Here is a 25,785-nt window from a genome sequence, read left to right on the forward strand (position 1 = left end):
CATTAAAAATTGTTGGAGCAGGAAGACACAAACACATTTTCTGCAACATTCAACAAATCATCATCATTCACAATACCACTGAGATGTCTAACAATGCAAATCCCAAGCAACGTGATTTATGTAACATGAACAAATGGGGAAAAACATTGCAGATTCAGTATAACATGGATAAATATGAAGTTATTTACTTGAAGGAGGGGGGTCCACACAGTCACAGAGCAAGCTGCACGCTCCACAAAATAACCATCAGTCAAGATTAAACCCAAGTTACTGGGACAGTGAGGCTGCAGCTCCATTAGTTCTGCCATTGTCACAACCTACAACCACCATTTGACCTATTTTTCTCATGCTCTGTTTTCTGCCCAATACTCAATCCGTGCCAGAATACTACCCCAAATACCATCTGGTTTAAATTTGTTCAATAATTTCTTGTGTGGCATCTTATCAAAGGCTTTCAATGTCAAAATACATTACATCAACGGCTTGTCCTTATCTATTATATCAGTTAGAAATATTACACGATTTCCCTTGCAGAAACAAATGTTGACTTTTTTCATTTCTATTTGCAATGGTCTGATAACTACTTACTTAATAATAGATTCTAACATGTTCCTTATTACCCCTACCATAATGAGTAGTTCATGGCTGTATGTTTACTTTAAATACTGGAGGTACATTTCCTTCCTTCCAATTTCTGGGAACTCTTCTAGAATCTGAGAAATTTAGAAACTGTATCAAACCCCACAGTTGCAGGTCACCAGCTCATGTTGGTTTCTTTCCGTAATCTTACCTTTTGGAGTTCCTTGCTTCGTCCTGACATCCCCTCATTTGTCGCACACATGATGACATCATCAACCTAAGCCAACCCCTTCAATTACTGACCAGAATTGGAGGAAATTATTGCAACCAGCAACCTTTGTTTACAACTCAGAATAAAAAGTGGAGAACATGATATGTGAAACATGTGAGATCTTGTAGCCCTGTTTGGATAAGGTTTTTATATTTTGCAAACTCTTTCTGTCAATTTAGGGTCAGGTACATTTTATTGTCTGCATACCTGAGCATACTTTGATGGATTTGTCCACTGAGAGCCTCAATTCACAGATGCCCTAATCTGACCTCTGCCCCAATGCCACCTCTGCCCTCTGCATGTGCCTTGGGGCAGGGAGACTGGGAATGTGTTGGGAGAGGCTAATCTGAAGATATGGGAGTCATCTTTTTGCTCCATCTCCCATTTCCCTTGAATTCCCCACCAATTTTCCCCATGCCCATGGCAGGCCTTAGTTGTATTGCTTCTGTTTCTATGTTTCTATGAAAGGGAGAAAAGCACAATATCACAAGGATGCCCAAATGTTGTGACCATTTTCGATAATGATTGATTTGGTATTAGGGCAAAATATAGTGCCCATTTTGCATGTCAAGATGGGTGATGTTCAATCTCTTAGTATATTTTAATTAGCATCAATTAAATTTTGATATTTTCTGTTCAGCAAAGCACCAGGGTCCATGTGTTTTTTAAATTTATATTTATTATGACTTCATTTATTGTACCTTTTAAATAATTTTTGTTGCTACATAGTTACTTGTACAGCATGATTAATCCTGATTTAATTGGCCCTTTTGTGAACCTTCATGTAATATGTTAGTGTATGCTGTACAGAGTATGATGAAAGAATGAACAAATCAGTGGCAAAATCTACTGAGATTTGCTTCATTACAAGTAAAATTGCTCCCACATTTGAAATTACACACATACGCTGCCTTCCAGGAGCATGAGTATAAGAAACACTCGCAGGTCAGCCAAATCTATGTTCTTCTAAGCTTACAAGCTTTTTTTTCTATCCAGTAAATTAGTAAGATTAAACGAGAACTTACCAGTTTGAAGTTTGATCTGTATTTTATGAGGAGTTACGATGAGGGATTACGTGAAGAACCCCGCCACGACGCATGCGTGTCATTCTTCAAAGCAGCGGTGTGAAATCACAGATAACTGTAATGACTAAACATAGTAAGATTAGAGAAGAGATACCAGTTAAGTATATGATCAAGGGTGGGAGCGGAGGGCACGTAATCCCTCTTCGTAACTCCTCATAAAATACAGATCAAACTTCAAACTGGTAAGTTCTCGTTTAATCTTACTATTTTACTTCGGAGTCACGTGAGTGACTACGTGAAGATTTTAAAGCTCTGTGATTTCATGCCGTGGAAACGAGTCCATGCATCACGTCTGCCTTGATGACTGTAGGAGGAATTGTGTTAACATAATTTGGACATGAATTCGACATTGAAATCATAAAATTTATTAACACAAATTTATAACCCCTTTTTATGGGTTTAAATTAATTTACAGAACTTAAATTTGTTTCTGCAAATGTTCCAGGTTTCATTACTGGTTTATTGTAAAATAATTGGAATGTTTTTTCCCCCAGACCATCCTGCTGCCTTGAGGATTTGGTCCATTGGTACATCCAACTGTATCGCTGCCGATGTAGCTGCAGCCCTGGTGGAATGAGATTTAAAAATATTAGTATCCACCCCAGCCTGTGTTAGCACCTGTTTCAGCCATCTTGAGATGGTCTGGACCGTCACTCTTTTGTGTGGTTGCTAGTGGCTGACCAAAAAGTGCCTTCTCATTGCCTCTTAGGATTTTCGTTTTCTCCATGTATAACGACAGATGTCTTATTATACACAGATGGTCATCTGTTTGGGTATGACCTAAATTGTATATTGAGGCCTGCTGATCCCTGTCTGTTCTGCTTACTAACTCATAGATATGAAACGTAATATTTTCTGTTGAGGAAGTCATGTTGTCCAGTCTTAGTTTATGCAGTGACTGTACCCTCTGTGCCGTGACCAATGCCATTAGCATGACTGTTTTTAATGTCAGTCTGTGTAGGAACAGAGCTGTTGCTGGAGACCAATTCCTGAGCATCTTCAGGATAATACTTACATCCCATATTTGGGAGTACCTGGTTCTTGGGGGATTAGTATTAAAAATTCCCCTCATAAGTTTTGTTACCAGTGGGTGAGTCCCAACAGAGTAACGCTCTGTCCCCTGCCATAGGTAAGTCAATAGGGCACTTCTGGCGCAGTTGATGGCACTGTAACTGAGCCCCTCATCATAGTGGAGGCCTTCCAGATATTCCAGAACAGACGGGATGTTCATGTCTCTGTAGGTGATGTTGTTTTTATGGCAGTGCATCGCCCACTTCCTGATATAGACCAGATACTGTTTTTTGGTTGACTGTCTTTGGGCCGCCGAGATCATGTTCACTGTTCGGTCCGTCAGTCCCAGTTGTAGTAGAGGTGTTTTTAAAACTCTACAAATTAATAAGTTCAAATGTTTATGGCATGGGTGGCTATCCCTTGTTACGGGATGTAGCAATAAATCTGGTCTATGTGGGATGGTGATACATGGTTCTAATACCATGTTTAATACCACTGGGAACCATGGTTGAGTAGGCCAATCGGGTACTACCAATACCAGACGCAGAGTCTTGTTGTATTTTCCTTAATACCCGACTGATGAGGCAGGAAGGAGGGAATGCGTAAATAAACAATTTCCCCCCCCCCAATGCAGCGAAAATGCATCTGTCGCCGCTGCCCCAGGGTCTGGTTCCCATGAAACATAATTTGATAACTGGTGGTTAAGTCTGGATGCGAATAGATCGATATCTGGTGTTCCATATTTTGCTGTAATATCAGCAAATACTTTTTTATTCAACATCCATTCGGTGTTTTCATTAAATTTGCGTGACCTGGTGTCTGCCACTAAATTTAGTCTTCCTGGTAGGTAAGTGGCTGATATCCAAATATCTCTCTGGATACACCATTGCCAAATTGTATTAGCCAGATTGTCACATGATGTCGATTTGTTTCCACCCATGTGGTTAATGTATGCTACCACGATGGTATTGTCTATCTGTAGTCTAACATGCTGGTGATATGATCCAGTACAATATGACTTTAGGCCATGGAATGCACCCAACATTTCCAGGTAATTTATGCCCAGTGTGAGTAATAATGATGCCTCCTGAGCAGTCCATCTACCTCCACAGCTGGTGATGGTATTGGTGGCTCCCCACCCAAGTGCACTGGCATCAGTTTGTAGTACCATGGAAAGGTTACTGACAATGATTGGATTGGAACAAAGCCAGATGTTATCTACCCACCATTTTATTCCATTTTAGCTTGATTGGTAGTTTCATAGGTCTGTCAAAGTGACCTGCATTAATTTAGAGTGCTTGTATTTTTGCTCTCTGTAAGTTTTGGTAGTGTAGAGGTCTAAATTGTGTGGCTGGAAAGGCAGCCACCATTTGCCAATTACTTTTGCTACCAATCTGATGGATGGTTTGCTGACGTCAATGAGGTTATGCAAGCCTCTATTAAATCTCTAGCCTTTCCCTTAGGCAGAGTCACCGACATGTGAACTGAGTCAATGGTGAAACCCCCAAATAGTCCATAGTAGTGGAAGGCGTTAGTTTAGATTTAACTAGATGGATAATAAACCCCAGTTTTTCAAATAACTGTTTTGTGGCGGTTACAGTTTGTTTGGCCAATTCCAAAGTTTTGCCCACAATGAGTATGTCATCTAAATATGCCATGACCATGTGTTTACGTTTACGTAGAAATACTAGGGCTGGTTTCAAAATTTTTGTGAACAGCCTGGGGCTGATGACCCATTTGGCAGTGCTTTATACTGCCAGAGTTGCCCATCCAGTTGAATTTTAAGTAACATCTGTGGTCACCTCGTATAGGCACTGGATAGTAAGCATCTTTTAAATCGATGCTGGCCATGAAGTAACCTTTGGAAATTAATTGTTTAGCAGTAACAAAGGTATCCATTTTGTCAGATCTATGGTGATGCGACAACCACCATCTTTTTTGTTTTTGATAAATATATTGGACACGAATTCTAATGGTTCGTGTTGAGTTTTCTCAATTACACCTTTTATGTAAAGCCGCTCCAGTTCAGCTTGCGCTTTTGATTTTTCTTTATCAGAAGGCACGAACATTCGGTTCGGTATATGTTGAACTGGAGGGCTGTACTTGTGTATAAACTCTATTGCATATCCCTGGATACTGCTTAAGATGTAAGTATCGGTTGTTAACATGCTCCATGTATTCAGAAAAGAGTGTAGTCTCCCCCCAACCTCCATGCTCCCTGTATTTTGTAGGGAACCAGACCCACCTACCTCCATAGTTACCAGTGGCAGGTTTACTTCTTTTTGTAGGTTCTTCGCTGCTGTTGTTGCGCTGGTGTCTGGATTTTCGGTTTGGTTGGCATTGGAGGTCCCCGTATCTTCCAAGAAGGCCGGCCTGGGCCATGGCCTAAAAAGACTCATGTTTTGAATACCGGGCATTCGAGCTTTCACCAGTTCTGCTGGTGGGTGCGTAGGGGTGCTGTCTTTGGCTGTAGTGTTTGTTGGAGTCCATTTTATTAGTCCAGTAGGTTCTCTTGTTCCTGCACCCCTTGCACACTTGTCTTTCCTTCTGCGGACCCTTCTTCCAGGTCAGCCCAGAACTGACCCGCAGTGCTCCCCTCTGATGAGGTAGAAGCACTGTGCAGCCCTTCAAGAGGTACTGCTGTGGGTTTATCATAGGGCCCACAGTTACCCGACTCCATCTCCCGGAGTCAGTCACATTGGAGCAAATGCTCCACACACCGCTCCATCCGGCTCCAGCGCTCTCGGTCGCTGGTCGCCCGCGGTTGTTCAAAGTCGGACTCCTCTGAGTCCACGACCTTGTTTGTTTTTGTGTCTAGCCTTTCCGCCCGGCTGCGTGGATCTGGCCGGTGCGGAGGCGACATCGGGCACAGCTGATCCCACTATCGGTGATCCGAGTGCCGCTGGCTGCTGCTGGCTGCCTGCTGCACCGCGGTCCTCCCTCACCAGCCTTGTCCTTACTGCCGTGGAGTGGATCTGGCCGGTGCGGAGGCGACATCGGGCACAGCTGATCCCATCTAGCCCACCAGCTTTGTCGCAGCCCGTTGGTTTCTCCACCTGTAATTAGCATGGTAAAAACACAAAAAGACCGCAGCTCTTACCAGCAGGTCCAAGTTAAAATTGTCGCTACGGGGGAACGTCGTTCCACCCTGTCTCCTGCCGTTTTCGACTTGTCCAAAAAGTCGACGGCCCCATTTGAATAGTCTCCCGCCCGGCCGTGGTGTTCTGGCCGGCGCGGGACCAAAAGTCGGCACAGCTGATCCCTTACGGGGCTTGTGCCTTCAGCTGCTGCTGGCTCCCGCAACTTTGCGGTCCTCCCCAGCCAGCTTTACTCGCAGCACTTGTGCACACTATTTTGTCCAGCTTCCCCCCCCTGTGTAAAAACAGCGCGGGGACAAAAACTACCGCAGAGTAAATCACTTACCTGCAGGTCGCGGTTTCAAACTTACCGCTGCGGGGGACACTCCACCCCGCCTGTCGTTTCGCAAGCGTGAAGCGATATGACTCGCATGCGTCGTGGCGGGGTTCTTCACGTAGTCACTCACGTGACTCCGAAGTAAAATTGTAGGTTTAAGACTACAAAGGTTACTCCTCAAACATATTCTAATAGATTCAACAGGTTTGTTAGCTATGTAAAAATGTGCAAATAATGAAATGCAGGGAACCCTTGTGGGTCTCTTCAGAATACGTTTTGTAATTTACTTGGGATACTTACAGCTTTTTTTTATTTTTATTTTTTATTTTATTTTATTTTATTTTGTATTTTTTTATTTTTTTATTTATTCAATTATTAAAAATAATATTACACTACAATAAAACAAGCCAGAACCCACCACCATAATACAATACAAACATGTATCCATAATAAACTACTATACAACTATGATACAATCCTTATTGAGGATACATTCAACACCCTGCAGAGCCCAGCGGTCCCGGAACTCCCTCAGGGTGCCCGCAGAATACTTACTGCTTTGGATTTTTGGATTCCTATTATCATTACATCATTCTCTTGCAGATCTTTTACTCAGATTGGTCTTTAACATTTGCCTATAACACACCAAATGCCTTTAACATTCTGTGTACAACAATTTGTTGATTTAGACTGTGCCTTTCTTCAAATTTCAATTTAAAGTTAATTCCTTTATGCTTTAATATTAAATATGCATGGGCTTCCTGGGTTTCACTTGACTTGTGCTGTTGGTTGATATGAAAGAGAATGTATAGTTACGTTTAAAACTCACTGGCTCTATCAGTAGACCAGAGACTGGCTCCTGATGTAATCTTGTTGAATTCCGACAATGCAATAGCAGAGATTTTCCTCGTCATTTTTTCTGTACGCTGGGTGGAAATGAATATTGAAATATCAGGCAATACCGAGCACTCAAATTTTTCTGCATGAAGTGCCGAAAATTAAAAATGTGCTTCCATTATAAATTGGTTGTGCTGAGTCCCAGGTAAATCTGTCCAAGTGTGTGAATTAAGTTACTGCATGTCTGGGAACATTAAAACAACAATACCTTTGGTCTTGGTTTGCTGCTGCTTATACACCCCTTCTCATTTCCCCCCCCGGAAATATTTTTGCCATTAATCAGGTTGCATGAGCACTCTCCTGAAATTTAAAAGTCAGAATAATAAATAAATAAAAGTTGAAATGTTGAGTGGTTAAATTTCCACATGACAAAGAGCTCACAGATTTTGAAGTATTGAGACCCAAGAGGGAGCAAAGAGGAAACGCTAACTTGTAATTAGTAGAAGTGGGAGTACAGGTAACAGGCTCTGATGGAAGGATCTACACCTCAAACAAACCCCTGCTTTTTTGAAGTTGTGAATTGCTGTGCATTTCTGCCATTTTCTGTTTTTATTTCAATTTTCAAGAATGAGTCAATAAACAATATGTGCAGGGATAGGCCATTCGGCCCTTCGAGCCAGCCGCCATTCAATATGATCATGGCTGATCATCCCCAATCAGTACCCCGTTCCTGCCTTCTCCCCATTTCTCCTGACTCCGCTATTTTTAACAGCCCTATCTAGCTCTCTCTTGAAAGTATAATCATTAATCTTTATTTCTGCAGAATATGTTTTATATTCTTATTATCTTTTATATTTATAAAAATGATATATTTTGTTAATGTATTGAACAACCTTTTAGTTAGAATGTTCAATTTCGGGACATATGACAATAAAACACACTTGACCACTTATTTTTACAAATACAAATTCAGAGTGTTTTTCTGAAACTAGTTTAAGTCAAATACAAACAGAGCTCAACATTTGAAAACGATGCAAATGAAAGACTATAGACTCGTCGGACTTTAATGAATCCAATAAAGATGGTTTGATTGGAAAACCACAAAAGAATTGAATTGAATCGAATTGAATCCTTTATTTGTCATTCAGACCTTTCGGTCTGAACGAAATGTCGTTGCCTGCAGCCATACATGTAATAATAAACAACACACAATAAACGCAAATTAACATCCACCACAGTGAGTTCACCAAGCACCTCCTCACTGTGATAGAGGCAAAAGTCTTAGGGTTGCTGTCTCTTCCCTCCTCTTCTCCCTCTGCGCTGAGGCAATACCCCACCGGGCGATGGTAAGTCAGTCCCGCGGTTCAAGCTCCGTGGCCCGGGGGTGGTCGAAGCTGCCGCCCTCCAGTCCAACGGACGCAGTTGTTGCCATGGGAGCTCCGGAAAACAGGCATCAACCTGTGACCCGCGAGCTCCCGACGATGTCATCCACTGGCCCGCGGCCGAGCCCCGGATTCAGGTCGCTGCCGCCGCCTCAGCCACCGGAGCACCGTCTCAGCCCCGCACCGGGCCGCCCTCATGGGAGCGTCTCAGCCCTGCACCGGGCTGCCCACACGGGAGTGCCTTCCAGCCGGGAGCCGGGCCACCCACACGGGAGCGCTTTCCAGCCCCGCACCGGGCCGCCCAAACGGGAACGCCTTCCAGCCGGGAGCCGGGCCGCCCACATGGGAGCGCCTTCCAGCCCCGCACCGGGCTGCCCTCACGTGAGCGCCTCAGCCACCGGAGCACCGTCTCCGCCCCCACGGGAGCGTCTCAGCCCCGCACCGGGAGCGTCTCAGCCCCGCACCGGGCCACCTCCACGGGAGCGCCTTCCAGCCGGGAGCCGGGCCGCCCACACGGGAGTGTCTCAGCCCCGCACCGGGCCACCCCCACGGGAGCGTCTCAGCCCCGCGCCGTCCACCCTCACCGGAGCGCCAAGTCGAGCCGCTGCCCGAACGCCGCCGCAGCTCGAAGACGGCCAGCTTCGCGTTGGTAAGCCCTGGCTGGCTCTACCTCCGGTTCTCGAGGTCGGTCGCAGGTTGGAGGCCGCATTAAGCCTCAGCTCAGGCGGGGGAAGAGAAGGGGGATACGACAAGAAAGTCGCATTCCCCCGAAGGGAGAGACAGAAAGCCCTGCTTCACTCCCCCCCCCACACACATAACACAACCTAATAACCAAAAGTTTAACTAAACAAGACAAAAAAAACAACACAAAAAAGTAAAAACAGACAGACTGCAGGCGAGCCGCGGCCGTTTCACAGCGCCGCCACTTCCGGAATCACACATTTGGACAATAAATGTAGGATCTTCAGAATGTTATTTTCTTGTATAATATTTTACAAACCCAGGGGACAAAAAAAAATAAATCTGATGCATGCTTTAGGCTTTTACTATTCCGGGTGTTTTTTTTAATATATTATCGTTAGAGGGGAAAAAATGTTGGATACCTGTATAAGTTGTGATGTTAATGTGAGTCCTGTGACACAGGATCCACATTGACATTAACTTCCTCAGTTGTTTTTTCCAATTGTCGACAGTGCTTTTGTTCTAATTTTTAAGCTTCAAATTACATTTTAAGTACACACTAACTTTGATCCATTAATGGCCATTAATATTAATGTACTCTTGTTCTGAACTCACCAACAAGTAGGTACGTTTTCACACTGTCAGATAATTTTATAAATGTCTGCTAGATTATCTTTTTGGCCATTGTAAAATTGCCTTTAGGGTGTAGGAGTGGGGTTGAATCTGAGGTTGGGGTGGGGGAAGGGTGTTGACAATTAATGGGAATTCGAAGAGAATTGGGTTATGATAAGATTAGTGTAATTAGATACACAATAGTCAGCACTGATTCAGTCGGCTAAAGGGCCTAACACTGTACCCATCTCTCTATGATGCCACATCAGTATGTCTGGCAAAGCGTTAAATGACATGTCAATGTCAACAAGCCAAAGACACAATTTTCATGTTAAAAAATTCTAGGAACAGAATAGGCCATTCGGCCCTTTCGGTCTGAACGAAATTTTGTGCCTTGCAGTCATACATAAAATAAAATAACAAAAACACACAATAAACACAAATTTAACATCCACCACAGTGAGTCCACCAGGCACCTCCTCACTGATGGAACGCAAAAGTCTTAAAGTCCTTGTCTCTTCCCTCCTTGTTCTCCCTCTGCGCTGAGGCGATCCAGGCTTCCGTGTCGTGACCCCACCGGGTGATGATAAGTAAGTCAGTCCCGTGGCTGCAACTGAGCTCCGCGAATGGGCTGGTTCAAACTCCGCGGTCCGGGGCAGTTGAAGCTGCCGAAGCTGTCGCCCTCCAGTCCAGCGGACGAAGCTGTTGTTGCGGGCGCTCCGGAAAAACAGGTCACCAACCTGTGACCTGCGAGCTCCCGTTGATGTCGTCCACTGGGCCCGCGGCCGAGCCTCCGAGGCTCCGTCGGGTCGCCGCCGCCGGAACACCGGAACGCCGCCACAGCCCCGAAGTCGGGCCGCCGCCGCCGGAACGCAGCCACAGCCCCGAAGTCGGCCAGCCCCGTGCTGGTAAGTCCTGGCTAGCTCTGCCTCCGGAGCCTCGAGGTTTGTCCCAGTTGGAGGCCGCCAGCGCATGCCTCAGCGCAGACGGAGACGGAGATGGGGGATACGACAAGAAAAAGTCGCATCCCCCCGAAGGAAGAGACCAAAAACATGTTTCTCCCACCTCCCCCCCCCCCCCCACACATACACAACCTAATAAACTAAATTTAACTAAAACAGGACAAAAGAAAACAATTTAAAAAAGAAAAAAACAGGGCAGCGCCGCCATTTCCGCCACTACCATTCAATCATGGCTGACCTATCATTACCTCTCAACCATTTCCTCTTGCCCTCACCCTATAACCTCTGACACCCTTACTAACCAAGAATCTATCTATCTCCACCTTAAAAATATCCATTGACGTCCTCCACAGCCATCTGTGGCAATGAATTCCACAGTCACCACCCTCTGACTAAAGAAATTGCTTCTCATCTCTTTTCCAAAGGCACTGTACATCCTTTTATTCTGAGGTCCAAGACTCTCCCACTAGTCCAAACATCCTCTCCACATTCACTATTCGGTAAGTTTCAATGAGGTCGCCCCTCATCTTTCTAAACTCCAGCAAGTGCTGTCAAATGCTCATCATATGTTAACCCAACAATTCCTGGAATCATTCTCGTAAACCTCCACAGGGCTCTCTCCAATGCCAGCACATCCTTCCTCAGAAATGGATGCCAAAACTGCTCACAATACTTCAAATGCAGTCTGACCAGTGCCTTATAAAGTTTCAGCATTACATCCCTGATTTTGTATTGTAGCCCTCTCGAAATAAATGCTAGCACTGTATTTGCCTTCCACTGATTCAATTTGCAAATTATCTTTTTGGGAATCCCAAGCCCCTTTGCATATCCAATTTCTGATTTATCTCCCCATTTAGAAAATAGTCTATGCCTTTAATTTGATGGGAAGTTTCCACAGATGCCTTGGTGGTAAATTCCTGATTTAAATGGTTAGACATTTCTTTTAATTGCTCTTCATTCAAGCACAAAAGACGGAATCAAATATCTGCGTTATTGAACATGATGCAAATCCACTGTGCAGTATCTCTAGTTATTAATTCTTCAATTTTTTCAGATTAACCTGGGATTGTAAAAAAAAAGCATAAACCACAAAAGCTATTACTTGATTACTTAAAACAAGAAATGCTAGAAATACCCAGCACCTCAAGCAACAGCAGCAGCAGCAGATAAATATAATGAACAATTCGGATGAGTGATCTTTCTTCATAAATTATTGATTGAGTTACCAGCTGTGGAGAAATTTACAGAAAATAGACAAATGTAAGAACTAAACTAAAAATGATGTCTATAAAGAGAAGGTTTATTATCGTTCTAGCTGGGTTTTCAATACATTTCCAGACTTACAGAAGCAGTGTCATTGTATGTATGAATACATTTAATTCAATCCAGACACCTTTGCCCCACTGCACTTGGCTGTGCATGTCAAGTGGAAGGCAAAGACTGAACCACGCCGTGACCTCATTTTCCAAGGGGAGTATGGGAATGTGTGCAAACAAATTCAATTACTGCAGCAAACTCGCTATTAAAAAGTTTACACCAAAATCTCACTTTGCGTTTGTTGTTCTTGCTATTCTTTTCCTATTAGCGTACCGTGAGGACTGATTCGAGTTGAATGCTTCCAGTCAAACTTAATTTCTCATAAATTTACCAACTGGCTCAAAGAAAGAAAATGTGCTGTGTAGTTTTGTCCTGATTAAAGCTGCTTGAAAGTGTGAGGAAACAGTTTGCTCTTTTCCAAAAATCTTTAAATAACCGATGATAAGGGAGGATACATTCTATTGTACGTGAAGTCAAAACAATGAAAATGACTGGTTCTTGAGCTGGATGGTTATTTGTTTGTAAGATGGGAACGTGTCGATAGTTGGCTTGCATAGAAAGGGATCTTTTTAAGCCCTCCAGAAAGCACAGGAAATGTAGCACTTGAAATCTGCAGATGAACGGACTGCCATCTCATTACTCCACTCTTAATGGTAAGTCCATACCTCCAACTGCCATTGTGGCCCTGTCCTGACTTTGGTCTATTGTGCTAGGTTGTTCATATTATGTTTGCACAGAGAGCTCATGTTAAAATTAGAGACCCTGCCAGCAAAAAGGAGCTCTCCAGCAGCCCCCAGGAAAGTCCAAGTTGGGAAACTGGATCAATGAGCTTCCATCATCCCAGAAAAGCATTGATTGGCAGCAGTCATCATTACATGTTAAAATGGTTAACCATATTACTTTTCTTATGGGCCTGTCCCACATAGGCGACTTTTTAGGCGAGTGCAGGAGACTCTGCGCTCACCACATGGTCGCCACATGTTCGCTGGTGGTCTCTGGTGAGTCTCCTTCATGGTCGCGAGGGGTTCCCGCATTCTGGGAACTAGTCGCAGCCTCAACATTCGTTGCCATGGGGATATCAATAATCCTGTAGTCATAGGTGCAGTTGTAGTGGGGTCGCCATGTAGTTGTAGGTAGTCGTAGGTAGTTTTAGTTAATCGCCTTTGCTGACCGGTCATTTTCATTGGCTCATTGGGGAAAAAAACGTAAGCAGGCGTTTTCAGAACCAAGGAAAACCGACCGGTAATGTTAAATGTCTACCAAACTTCACAGCTGTGTATCTCTGGCTTATTAAAAGTTGTCTGGCTTCTTAAAAGTTGTCTCCACTCCTTCTCCCCCCTTGGCCCCTCCCCCTCTCCCTCCCCTCTTTTAATGGATTTACCGTACACTGTGCTGGCCATCTTAATTACAGCGCCAAATTTCCTGTTCATCGTGGTGTGTGTCTGTATCACCTTGGCTTTGCACCATGTTAATTTCAAACAGCGCTCCCCCCGCTTGCCCTGGCCCCCGCCTTTGCGATGTGTTTGTGTGTGTGTGTTCCATTCTGACAGTCGCCGTTCCAGTTCCCGGTTTTTCAGGCGACTGCCGGCCACTTGACAGTCGCCGGCAGTCCGCTGAAAAATTACTTAAGTGGGACAGGCCCATTAGGCTAAGCGTGACCCTACCAACTTTAAATAATTAGAGGCAATGGAACTGAATAGTCCAGAAATGGTGTCAGATTTGAAGGTGAACACATAATTGTACTGCTTTGAACATGCCGAGGACTGCAAACTGAAAGCTCCAGTGCATCTTGCATTGGCAACATTCAAGGAAGGTCCAGAAGAGGTAAAATTAGAACTTCTTTGAACCGATTTAGAAGTAAGGATAAGAAAGTTAACTAAATGGAAACTAGTTTACTCCAAACATTATAATCTGTCATTTCCTGGCATCTGACCAATTTATGATGCAGTTCCAGCAGTTCTTGATTTTATTTCAGATTTCCAACACTTTCAATTTTTCCTTTTATTTTAATATGCTATAATTAGGAGATAAACCTAAATCAATGCCAACTGGCAGAGTTCTTAAGATCTCTGCTGCTAAGTGAGATCATGCTGGAGGGTGTGAACATCATGAGGCATTGCCAATGAGGGTTGAGCACGTCCGTAGATGTTAGGCGGAAATTATTTCAAGCAGAATATAAATAAAACAAAGAGAAAACTACGGGAAATATTTCATAATGCTTAAATATAAAGAGGAATAAACAGCCACATTGGACATTGTGCTGGTGACTCTCCATTGTAAATAGTGGAGCATGGGAATTTAAATTCTACATTTTTATTTTTGCATTGAGGTTGAAGTACAGTAAAATTCATTGGTAAACACGCATCTGCAGTTCCTTGTGCCTACATCAATTATAATGTTCATTTGAACTGGGCGTATGTTGTTCTCACACAAGGCAGCTGGACACACAGTCTAGGTTTTAACTAGTCAAGGTTTTCAACACAAGACTAGAGTATTGTGTTCTTCTTGTATTTGTACTGTGGAGTGTGACATAACTCACTTGAACTTGGAGCACGAGTGTATTTGAGGTGGTGATGGATTCTAAGCTGACCTGAAGCAATGATTGTAGTAGTTAATCATGTGACACATTTCTTATGGTAGTAGCACCAATCTTGAGGTAACATTTGCATATGAAAGTTAAACTGGAGTCATAAACCAATGCACATAATCATCGTAATCTCTCTTTTGAAATAATGAACAACCAACACAGCACAAATAGGTGAACTAACACTAGGTTAGTTAACCACTGTAAATCATCCTTTAGTGTAGATAAGTGGAAAAACTATCACAAGTCAGTTGATGAACAATGTTGAACTAAGTTTTAGGACGGGGTAATTGGTGAGGGGGAATGGGACTCATGGAATGGAATGTGTGGAATAGGCCAAATAGCCTATTTCCCTGTGTTGTAAGTAAAACAAAACCTTAAAGAGTTGTATACACACAATATCACAAATGTCTTAATTCTTTGAAACCTCAACAGTGCAGTTGTGCCTAATATATCTGTTTCGTTGCTGGTGATCTTCCCAGAACCTGTCATACGTTTCTTTGATTTTGCATCTCAGCTATGCAGGGACCACAACTATATTACAGAGACCATTCCCTCAGGATCTTCTAACCCATGCTGATATTCATTTATATTGTTGGGGATTATTCAAGAGAATCATGGGATAGGAGACATTAATACAAATGATAATCAATCTTCAAATGAAAAAAAAATCACATACAGTAATTGCAGGCATAATGTTAAAAATTGAAAACAATAGTTTTTTAAACAAGCAGTACTGCGTCCAGACTACAGGCTTCTGGGCCACTACATGAGGCTGGTTGCTCGAGAGATATGGTTTGCAAACTAACATGACCATGAGACATCCTCATATGTATCAGCCAAATGTAAGACAAGCGTCTGAAGAAAGGTCTCGATTCAAAACGTCACTCATTCCTTCTCTCCAGAGATGCTGCCTGTCCTGCTGAGTTACTCCAGCTTTTTGCTATCTAAGACAAGGGGGTAGGTTAATTGGCCTACATCAAACTAGACATCAGACACCTTCAGCTAAGTAATTATTCACCATTGTGATATAGATCAAGAAAGCCTCCAGACCACATTTATTTTGTCACATGGTCAAATGCATATTTGCTCTGCCTTTCAAGTATTGGGATATATGTGAACCCAAGAGTCAACCCTCACACAACACTAATTTTAGGTAGGAAGGAATTGCAGATGCTACTTTAAACAGAAGATAGACACAAAAAGTTGAAGTAACAGCAGGTCAGGCAGCATCACTGGAGGTAAGGAATAGGTGAGGTTTCGGGTCGAGACACTTCTTCGAACTTCAGGGGAAAGGGAACGAGATATAGATGATGATATAGAGAGATTTAGAACATATGAATGAAAGATATGCTAAAAACTTAACGATGATCAAGGAAAGGTGGAGCCCACAATGGTCCATTGTGGATGTCTGGGTTCTCCATCCTCTGAAGCTTTTAGACCATCCATGTAAATGACGTCCTGGCAAAGGTGTTTGAACATTCAGAGGTATCTTATGGTGTGCTCACTTTTTAAGTGTTTGTCGAACTCAAAATATTGAAGAAAGCAATGTTGTTGTAGTGTAGGAAAGAACTGCAGTTGCTGGTAGTCATTGGAATTGTATTGAATCACCTGCTGCTATCTTTGTTCTTAATAGTATGAAAACTATATACAGTATACTTTGAATACTTAGAGAGAGACTCTATTGAGAGGATCTCCAAGAGAATGTCTGCTTGCCATGATGAATAACGATTCTTTATATTCACCAGCTTCAATCTCTGTGACTTAGTCACGACAGACATCATTGTTGGCAAATTTTTTTCAGTTTAGTTTAGAGATGCAGTGCGGAAACAGGTCCCACCGGGTCCGCACTGACCAGCAATCCCCATACACTAACACTATCCTACACACACAAGGGATAATTTTACATTTAAATACCAAGCCAATTAACCTACAAACCTGTACATGTTTGGAGTGTTGAAGGAAACCAAAGATCTTGGTTAAAACCTATGCACTTACGGGGAGAATGTACAAACTCCGTACAGACAGCCCCTGTAGTCAGGATCGAACCCGGATCTCTGGTGCTATAAGGCCGCAACACTACCGCATATGGACCTACTTGGAGTAACCTGTGTATCTAATGTATTAATTTCTGTACTAAGACTTCACCTCTGTACTCTAATATGTGCATCTATCACGAGTTCATATTCTGCTTTCCTTTTTCTATGAAAGTTTGAGTTATGGAGTCCAGTACTGTTTGCCTGTTGAAGAGTTTTGCTGCCAACATTCTGGATGACTGGTCCAAATTTTCATATACAGGAAGATGACTATCCATCTCATTGCTCCGAGCTGGATTTCCTGGGGTAGAACATTGCTTTGAAGCTTCCTTGCTTTGAAGCATTTGCTCCTACTTTCATCGTTCTGCTCATCAACCTTGATGGTTGACCGGCAGCTTCATACTGTAGATCGTACGTACTGTTTGGTGTGTCTACCTTCTCATTACTAAGATTGTTTCTAGGCAATAATATTCTCTTTATGTCCACGTGTCTTTCTCTGAGTGGTTTCATGCCAATTCTTTGATCAATCCAGACACCTTTTAACTTGTTCTGTTGCACCTTTGCTTCATTGAAATAAAAACAGAAAATGCTGGAAAAATTCACTGTTTTCCTGTCTCAGAACATTAACTGTTTCTCTTCTCATAGATACTGAGGTTTGTCCCAGCATTTTCTGTTTTAATTTCAGATTTCAAGCCTACAGTGCTTCCGATTTTAATTTACTCCGCTTCACTATGCTGAATCAAGGATGAAGCATGTGACTTGGGAGAGAGCATGTGACCTGGACGTCCGGTGGTGCTGTTACTGGCTGCCTCCGCCTTCAGTCTGGTATCTTTTTTATTTTTTGTTATGATTAAAGTATGTTCTTTAGTTTTTTTGGGGTATTTTATGTGGGGGGAAGAGGGTATGGTAAGGGGGAAACCGTCCTTCAGTCGCTTCCTGGCGAGGATGTGACTATTGTCCGAGTCGCGCCCTCGCCCCCCTCCTCGCGGCCTACAAACTGGATTGGCGCAGCCTTTCCTACCGGGACCGACCGGAGCTTCAGCAGCAGTGGCGCAGCACTCGATACATCGCGGATGCCTCACCTGGGATCGCCGTTTGGAGCTCCGGAGTGTTGGGCCTGCTGCATCGACATCGCGGAGCTGTGGTTCGCGGAGCTCCCAATGCGGGCGGCGCTGACCAACATCGCAGAGTCCTGGGACCCTTTGTCGGGGGTCGCCAGCATGAATCTCCGCCCAGCTCGACCTGTGGACTTCGGGAGCTGTGGACTCCGGTGGGAGGTGGCCGATTCAGAGGTCCAGGCAGCTGAGGATGTCTTACCTTTCAACGTTGGGGTTCCATCGTTCCTGGCGAGAGGGCCTGAACATCGGGCTGCCCGTAGCGGCGACTGCGGGGGGGCTCGGGAGGCCCCGACCATGGGTGAACATTGGAGAACATCAGCGAGGAGGTTGACTGGACTTTGGTTCCTTCCCTCACAGTGGGGAACTTTGGTGCCGTTGTGGGGATGTTTGTGTTGTGGACTACTGTATTCTGTGTTTTGTGTTGTTTTTTTATTTGTATGACTGTAAAGAAAATAGTATTTTGTTGTTTCTTAATTGAAGCCAATGACAATAAATTGAATCCAAATCCAAATGAATCCAAAGAGGAGCCACCTGTCTAATTGTTCTCTTCATCTACACTGGGCTTGGCATTTAAACAGTGGTATTGCTTAAGTGCTGTGATCTTATCCCTACCCTATACTGTAAATTTCCAGGTTTGGGTTGCCATAATTTTTCTGTCAGGAACATTTCTCCTGAATATGTGTACAGTAAGACACTGTTTCTGGCCATTGGGACTTGGTTAAAGTTTAGTCTGGAAAGGCTTATCAGGTAACCACCACAACAGTATATCCCACAATGCTTATGCCAGATATATTCTAATACTTCAATTTTTTTGCTTGGTCGGTCAACTTAACTGCGTACTTCTAGATTGCCTTATCTGGCATCCAGGTATGTGTTTAGGATTTCTATCTGTGCTTTGCAACACCAATGATTGAATTAATTTCATGTAAATGTCCAAGTGACCTTTAGAAAACAAAACTTCACCTATCCATTTTCTCCAGCGATGCTGCCTGACCTGCTGAGTTACTCCAGCAATTGGGTCTATCTTTGTTTATTAGCATGTTTTTCACTGACTCACTGATTATAACATTTTGCAATGTTTACAGACAAAAATACCAATGTTACCAAGAACATGCTTAATTTTCAATTTAAATGATAAATGCTTCTAGGATTCTATCATATTTACAAAGTCTTTTGATGGATCCCAGCTGTGCTGTTTCTGCTACTTTTGTCTTGAGCCCCATTTACACATGTTGCTTCTTCCTCCAGTATTGACAGATTTGCCTTTCTGATTTGCCATGCTTTTTATTTTAAATCACGAGCTTATCTGTCTTACTTGAGCAAAATTGACTATCCAGGAGATATCCATCTTTGTTGTCATTGTAATGAATTGGGTTTTTCCAATAGTTATATTGTGAAGTATTACATCACACATTTGGATTGAGAATATTGAGGAAGCATATCTTTATAAAAACGGTACGGAATTAAAGCATTGTTACAAAGTTAACCACGTGACGCAGTTTAACTGGGTCATGTTGAGGACTTCATCTTTAAAGTGACAATTGCACTTAAAAGTCGAAGTACAACAAATTGACATCCACATATACTTTATTTTGTTTACTTTAGTTAGTTTATTGGCACATGTACCGAGCTACAGTGAAAAGCTTTTTGTTTGGATACATGTTTGAGTATACTTAGTAACAATGACATGAGCATCTGATTACGTGGAAGCATGATGCTTGATCAGTAAGCAGGCCTTATTGGGAAGAAGCAGACTTCCTGAGCACTGCTAAAAGGGACAAATCTTACCTTCACTGTTTGTGACGTTCTTGCCATGATTCAACTCTAGGAGAACAATGGCTCGGATTTCTTAACATTCTGCAGATAAGGCTTTCTATTTTTTTTTTGAGGAGCTTCTTCCCACTCTCCTTCTCTACAACCGACCCCTACCCCCTTATGAAATCCAATGCTGGATATCGCTTGTGTCTAGGCAAGATGTTGAAGATAATGGTGCTTCCTCCTACTTCCATGACAAGCGTAACATAGCTTAACATAGCTAACAAACGTAGCTCACCTGAAGTAACCACACTCCTTCAGCAAGGGTTCCCATTGAGTCTTGCTATTTTTGAAGCATAAACCGTGAGAGACAACTAAAACTGGAAATGGGTGTTTTGGCAACTTTCATAATTACATGAGGTTAATTATTGTAATTGCAGTAGAGTTCTGGGATCTGCACTTCTTTTGTGCATCTTTTCTCATGTTTTGCAGACATAGAAATCGTTCCCACATGGATAAAGCTGGCATGGGTCCTCCACACAAAACCATTTTAGCTTGTCTATTCATGCAATGTACAATTTTCCATGCTTAAATCTCTCTTCAATTTTGATGTGTTTGAGGAGGCGTGGGTAATATCATTAAGGCCAAACTCTTTTGGGAATAATTTCTGAAATGTGGACGTTCTGGGAGACGAGATTTTCCACTGGTAATGTGATTTAGAAAATGAGCGATTGGGTCATAGAGTTGTTGCCATGAACCATTATTATAACTTGGCTTGGAAAGTGAAATGGGACTGAAGAGGCACAACCTTTAAAATGACATCTGAAGGTCCACCTTATCCCACTCACAAAACCCATTTCATCGATGGATGTCAAGTAACTAGTTTAGCAAATCGGCCGGTAAGAAACCCCAGCTACTTATAAAAGCAACAAATGGTTATTGTTACCATAAACTAACCATCTAATAACACTGCTACTGTTAGCCTTTACAAATCAACTCGGATAACAATCAGCTTGGCAGCAGGAGCATTTCTAACAACAGTTTCTGTTTCACTGCAAGATAGCATTAAACATTTAGGATAAGCAAAACATTGTGAAGTTTGTGTTTGCCAATAATTTGTGCATGCTACTGTAAAATTAAAATTATCCAAATTATTTAATGGAATTTGGAATCGGAGAATGTTGCCACAAAATAAGTTTACACAGAATTACACTGAAGTAAACAAAAATAACCACCTAACTACCTTGGCAAATTATATCTGAGGCAGGATGTGGACTTTATTTCTGGATGATATAAATGTTCTGGATCACTGGGTAACATTGATTTCCACATATTTAATAGTGAAGGCTGTCCATGTGGGACATGGTGGTTGAGATTAGAGGCCTGATATATATCCACTTTGGGCCTATTTATGTTGACATTTGGCACACAACATGAAGAAAAAAGGGTGCTTCACATGCACTTCACATGCACTTCTCGTCGTGGGATACACTCAAGGGCCTGTCCCACTTTCATGACCTAATTCACAACCTCTGCCGAGATTGCCCTTGACTCATACTCGCAGCATGGTCGTCATGAGGTCGTAGGAGGTCGTAGGTAGGTCGTAGCAGGCCGGGATGCTAGTCGTGGGTTCTTGTGGCATCAGGTAGGTCGGGGCGTTTTTTCTAGCCTGATGAAAAATGTCCACGAGTAAAAAAGGTTGTTAATTAGGTCGTGAAATTGGGACAGGCCCTTCGCGGCATTTATTGGTTGTAGCTTCATATAATTATTTACAGCTTCACTGAAGAAGAGGCTAGGTGGTTGTGCTCAAGTCTTCACTCTCCACAATGTTAAGTCAGGCATAGACTGGTTGTTGGTTTCTTTACATTTCATATGGTGAACAAATTAAGGAAACGGTCAGATATTGTATAAGGCAGTGAATAAGTGAGCTTTATCTTATCGAGGTGAGAAAATACGCAAAATTTGCCTATCCTTAATTCTGGACATAGTCCACACAGCATAAGGGAGCTTACAAAAGCATTTGGGACTATTGATATTACCCCGAACAGGAGCTTATTTGCTGTTTCAGTATACATGTCATTTGAACGTAGTTGTTTGTTTGGATATCTTGACAACCCTGATGAGATCAGCACAGACATGCAGGGAAACTGCTTAAAGAAAGCTTAAATTACTTAGGGCTACACATTTTACTCATGATGGAGAAAATGTTTGAAATGACTGGAAGTTATTTCTTATAGCCTGGGTGGTTAAGGGGCCTTCATAGAATGGATTTGGTCAACATGGTGCCTGACAGTCCCATTATGCTGGCCTCATTTTTGCTGGCACTGTAAAACAGTAAACAGTGCCAGGTTCAGACATCAGAAACATACAAAAGAAAACATCCAGTGAACTTTATATCAACTTAGTACAGTGCCCAGGGAATCAAAATGATGATACGTTGTTACTGGAGAGCTTTTGCTTCACAAATAGAGAAAAAAAATTATCCATGATTTTTGGCAATCCACATTCCAATAATAAGCATACACAGATTTTTTTAATTATATTTTTTCCCATTCTACTTTTCTAAATCCTTGCAGACATACAAGATGGGCAGTTGACTCACTAGATCCTTGTGATATCCCTAAGGTGTAATCCCATTCACAGAGTCATGGAGTTAAATAGCACAGAAACAGGCCATACATCCCTGCTTGTCCATGCCGATCAAGTTGGTGCATTGAGCTCATCCCAGTTGCATGAATTTAGCCCCCTGGTGCTCTAAATCCTCCCTATCTATGTATCTATCCAAATGCCCTTTCAAAGCTGTAATTGTATCCACTTCTACAGCTTCCTCTGGCAGCTTAATTCAGATATGGAATACTCTCTGGGTGAAAAGGTTGCCCCTGAGATCCCTCTTAAATATCCCCTCTCATATTGAGGCTCTGCCCTCTAGTTTCAAATTCCTTTACCCTGGGAAAAGGACAGTGAACATTCACTTCATCTATGTCCCTCATGATCTTGTACACCTCCATAAAGCTACCCCTCAGTCCCCTATGCTCGAAAGAAAGGGTAACATCCTGGTGAATCTCTTCTGAATTCTTGCCAACTTAATGACGCCCCCTCCTATAGCTGGATGACCAGAACTGCACCAGTACTCCAAGTGTGGTCTCATCATCAATTTGGACAGCTGCATCATCATGTCCCAACTTAGGTACTGAATATCCTTTCCAATGAAGGAAAGCATGCCAAAGCCCTTCATCATCATACTGTCCTCCATTTTTTCGCCACTTTTAGGGAACCATGCACCTGTAATCACAGATCTATCTGTTGTGCAACATTCTCCAGGGCTCTACAATTAGTCCTGCCTTGGCTTGATGGACCAAAGTCCAACACTTCACACTTGTCAGAGTTAAATTCCATTTGCCATTCCTTGGCCAACCTTCCCAACTGATCTAAATCTTGTTGTAAATAGAGATATCCATAATGTCCCAACTTCTGTACTCGGTATCCTGATTGTTCAAAGGCAATATATCAAAGCCTTCTTTACCATCCTTTCTACCCGTGATGCCACTTTCAGGCAACTGTGTACCTGTATTCCAAGATCCCTCGGCTCTGCAACACTCCCCGGGACCCTATTATTCACTGTGTAGATCCTGCCCTGTTTCAACTTCCCAAAATGCTACGTCTCACAATTATCGGCATTAAACTCCAGTAATAATTCTTCAGCCCACTTGCCCAGCTGATCAAGATCCTGCCGTATTTTTGATGACCATCTTTACTGTCTACAATACCACCTATTTTAGTATCATCTGCAAACTTAGCGTGTCTTGTACATTCTCAACTATATCAGTGATATGTGAAAAGTGAGGCTACAAGCAAGCTGGATGAGCTCAGTCGGTGGTTTCCAGGCAGTGCCGTGTCATTATAACCAGCATGGCATCCAGGAGAGAAATAAAAACTTGTTCATTTCCCCAGCACTTACAAAGAGGAATCTGGCCTTGTTTGACCAGAGTTAGGATATACCAGCCCAGTCATTTTATGGCTGCAAGATTGGTAAAGATAAGTTGAGCGATATTTTGACTCTAATGATATACTTTGTAAAGCTTTCAATGAGTTAACATAGAAACATAGAAACATAGAAATTAGGTGCAGGAGTAGGCCATTCGGCCCTTCGAGCCTGCACCGCCATTCAATATGATCATGGCTGATCATCCAACTCAGTATCCCGTACCTGCCTTCTCTCCATACCCTCTGATCCCCTTAGCCACAAGGGCCACATCTAACTCCCTCTTAAATATAGCCAATGAACTGGCCTCGACTACCCTCTGTGGCAGGGAGTTCCACAGATTCACCACTCTCTGTGTGAAAAAAGTTCTTCTCATCTCGGTTTTAAAGGATTTCCCCCTTATCCTTAAGCTGTGACCCCTTGTCCTGGACTTCCCCAACATCGGGAGCAATCTTCCTGCATCTAGCCTGTCCAACCCCTTAAGAATTTTGTAAGTTTCTATAAGATCCCCTCTCAATCTCCTAAATTCTAGAGAGTATAAACCAAGTCTATCCAGTCTTTCTTCATAAGACAGTCCTGACATCCCAGGAATCAGTCTGGTGAACCTTCTCTGCACTCCCTCTATGGCAATAATGTCCTTCCTCAGATTTGGAGACCAAAACTGTACGCAATACTCCAGGTGTGGTCTCACCAAGACCCTGTACAACTGCAGTAGAACCTCCCTGCTCCTATACTCAAATCCTTTTGCTATGAAAGCTAACATACCATTCGCATTCTTCACTGCCTGCTGCACCTGCATGCCCACTTTCAATGACTGGTGTACCATGACACCCAGGTCTCGCTGCATCTCCCCTTTTCCTAGTCGGCCACCATTTAGATAATAGTCTGCTTTCCTGTTTTTGCCACCAAAATGAATAACCTCACATTTATCCACATTATACTGCATCTGCCAAACATTTGCCCACTCACCCAGCCTATCCAAGTCACCTTGCAGTCTCCTAGCATCCTCCTCACAGCTAACACTGCCCCCCAGCTTAGTGTCATCCGCAAACTTGGAGATATTGCCTTCAATTCCCTCATCCAGATCATTAATGTATATTGTAAATAGCTGGGGTCCCTGCACTGAGCCTTGCGGTACCCCACTAGTCACTGCCTGCCATTGTGAAAAGGACCCGTTTACTCCTACTCTTTGCTTCCTGTTTGCCAGCCAGTTCTCTATCCACATCAATACTGAACCCCCAATGCCGTGTGCTTTAAGTTTATATACTAATCTCTTATGTGGGACCTTGTCGAAAGCCTTCTGGAAGTCCAGATACACCACATCCACTGGTTCTCCCCTATCCACGCTACTAGTTACATCCTCGAAAAATTCTATAAGATTCGTCAGACATGATTTACCTTTTGTAAATCCATGCTGACTTTGTCCAATGATTTCACCACTTTCCAAATGTGCTGCTATCCCATCTTTAATAACTGACTCTAGCAGTTTCCCCACTACCGATGTTAGACTAACTGGTCTGTAATTCCCCGTTTTCTCTCTCCCTCCCTTCTTAAAAAGTGGGGTTACGTTTGCTACCCGCCAATCCTCAGGAACTACTCCAGAATCTAAAGAGTTTTGAAAGATTATTACTAATGCATCCACTATTTCTGGAGCTATTTCCTTAAGTACTCTGGGATGCAGCCTATCTGGCCCTGGGGATTTATCGGCCTTTAATCCATTTAATTTACCCAACACCACTTCCCGGCTAACCTGGATTTCACTCAATTCCTCCAACTCCTTTGACCCGCGGTCCCCTGCTATTTCCGGCAGATTATTTATGTCTTCCTTAGTGAAGACGGAACCAAAGTCCGTCTCAATTGGTCCGCCATATCCTTGTTCCCCATGATCAACTCACCTGTTTCTGACTGCAAGGGACCTACATTTGTTTTAACTAATCTCTTTCTTTTCACATATCTATAAAAACTTTTGCAGTCAGTTTTTATGTTCCCTGCCAGTTTTCTTTCATAATCTATTTTCCCTTTCCTAATTAAGCCCTTTGTCCTCCTCTGCTGGTCTCTGAATTTCTCCCAGTCCTCCGGTATGCTGCTTTTTCTGGCTAATTTGTACGCATCATCCTTCGCTTTGATACTATCCCTGATTTCCCTTGTTATCCACGGAT

Source organism: Amblyraja radiata, chromosome 5, assembly GCF_010909765.2.
Source record: "Amblyraja radiata isolate CabotCenter1 chromosome 5, sAmbRad1.1.pri, whole genome shotgun sequence".
Taxonomy (NCBI): Eukaryota; Metazoa; Chordata; class Chondrichthyes; order Rajiformes; family Rajidae; genus Amblyraja; species Amblyraja radiata.